Here is a 2465-nt window from a genome sequence, read left to right as displayed (position 1 = left end):
ACCTCAGCCTCCAAAGTGCTTGGATTACAGGTGTGAGCCACCACACCCAGCCTGCTTTTTTTTTGAGATGGAGTTTCGGTCTTGTCACCATGCTGGAGTGCAGTGGTGCAGTCTCTGCTCGCTGCAATCTCTGCCTCTTGGATTCAAGCAATTCTCCTGCTTCAGCCTCCCAAGTAGCTGGGACTACAGGCGTGTGCAACCATGCCCAGCTAATTTTTTTGTATTTTTAGTAGAGATGGGGTTCCATGCCAGCTAATTTTTTGTGTTTTTAGTAGAGACAAGGTTTCACTGTGTTAGCCAGAATGGTCTCGGTCTCCTGACCTCATGAGAGCTGCCCTCAGCCTCCCAAAGTGCTGGGATTACAGGTGTGAGCCACTGCACCAGCCATGCCTTTGATTTCTTTCTCTTGCCTAAATGCTCTGGCTCCAACCTTGAAATTTTGTCTATAGTAAGCTCTGTTTAAAGTGTCTTTGTCCATTTGAGCTATTATAACAAAAGGCCATCACTAGGCAGCTTATAAACAACAGAAACTTATTTCTCACAGTTCTAGAGGCTAGAAAATCTAAGATCAAGACACTGGAAGATTCAGTGTCTAATGAGGGTCCACTTACTGGTTCATGACAGCCATCTTTTTGCTGTGCCTCACATAGTGGGAATTGTGAGGGTCTTTATGCTTTATGAGGTTTTTTGGTTGGTTTGTTTGTTTTTATTTTTGTTTTGTTTTTGAGATGGAGTTTCACTCTTGTTGCCTAGGCTGGAGTGCAGTGGCACGATTTAGGCTCACTGCAACCTCTGCCTACCAGGTTCAAGCAATTCTCCTGCCTCAGTCTCCCGAGTAGCTGGGATTACAGGGATGCATCAACATGCCTGGCAAATTTTTGTGCTTTTAGTAGAGACAGGGTTTCACCATGTTGGTCAGGCTGGTCTTGAACTTCTGACTGCAGATGATCCACCTGCCTTGGTCTCCCAAGTGCTGGGATTACAGGCGTGAGCCACAGCACCCAGCCATGAGGTCTTTTTTATAAGGGCACTAATCCCATTCTTGAAGGCTGCACTTTATGATATAATCCCACCTAATTCTATTACTTCAGAGGTTAAGAGTTCAACATGTGAATTTAAAGGGGACATAAACATTCAGACCATAGCACAGTGTCTGCCCAGGCTCTTCTATGTTCATAAGTGATAGGAAATTTGAGAATATTGGCAGAGGTATTTCTCAGTCACTGTCACATACCTTATTCCTTATCTCCAGTCAACATTGCACCTGCTTCCTGGATAGAGAGCACTGAGTAATGAGGAAGGAAAACTAGTAATGAGGAAGGAAAACCGCATCTCAAAGCAGTATCTAGCGGCGCTATGCAATTCACAAAGGCCCTTCACATCCATGATCTTATTTAGACCCCATCACAAACCATGTGTTGGAAATTTTGTTCTCACTTTAAAAATAAAGAAGCTAAAGTTTAAAGAAATTTAAATGACCAACTCCAGATCGTGGAGCTAACAGGAAGCTTAGTGAGGAATCAAGCCTTTGCCTTTTCTGATACATGTGAAACAGAGATCAGGCAAACAAGGGGCACAAAACAGAAACGGGAAAGCTAGGCAGGATAAGGAAGAACTGTCTGGCAGGGACAAAATCACTAGGGCCGCCATGGTCTCTAAGGAGCAAAGAAAGGACAGAAATGTATTTGAGTAGTGAAGAACTTAAGAGCAGGTTGAAAGTGGGGCAATATAAATTATGATGACACATTATGAAACTTTTTGACAAGGAAAATAATTGATGTGGAAAATTTCAAAGAAATCATTGACCACCCATTTTACAGATGAAAAAATTCAGACTCAGGGAGATGCCTAACCAGCCCTAGGTCTCATCACTGGTGGGAGAGCCAGGCTTAAGGCCATCCAGGATTCATAATTATACCAGAGTTAAAATATTACAATGGGCTGGACGTGATGGCTTACGCCTATAATCCCAGCACTTTGGGAGGCTGAGGCAGGTGGATCATGAGATTGGGAGTTCAAGACCAGCCTGACCAACATGGAGAAAACCTTGTCTCTATTAAAAACACAAAAGTAGCTGGGCTGGTGGCGCATGCCTATAATCCTAGTTACTTGGGAGGCTGAGGCAGGAGAATCACTTGAACCTGGGAGATGGAGGTTGTGGTGAGCCATGCTTACGCCATTGCACTCCAGCCTGGACAACAAGAGTGAAAACTCCATCTCAATAATAATAATAAAATATTACAATACCCCTCCTCTCTTTTTTCAAACAGCTTTATCAAGGTATAATTTACCTACCGGCCGGGTGCGGTGGCTCAAGCCTGTAATCCCAGCACTTTGGGAGGCCAAGGCGGGTGGATCACGAGGTCAAGAGATCGAGACCATCCTGGTCAACATGGTGAAACCCCGTCTCTACTAAAAATACAAAAAATTAGCTGGGCATGGTGGCGCGTGCCTGTAATCCCAGC

The sequence above is a fragment of the Cebus imitator genome, unplaced genomic scaffold (genome assembly GCF_001604975.1).
Source record: "Cebus imitator isolate Cc_AM_T3 unplaced genomic scaffold, Cebus_imitator-1.0 Scaffold810, whole genome shotgun sequence".
NCBI lineage: Eukaryota > Metazoa > Chordata > Mammalia > Primates > Cebidae > Cebus > Cebus imitator.
Note: the sequence above shows the minus strand (reverse complement) of the source record.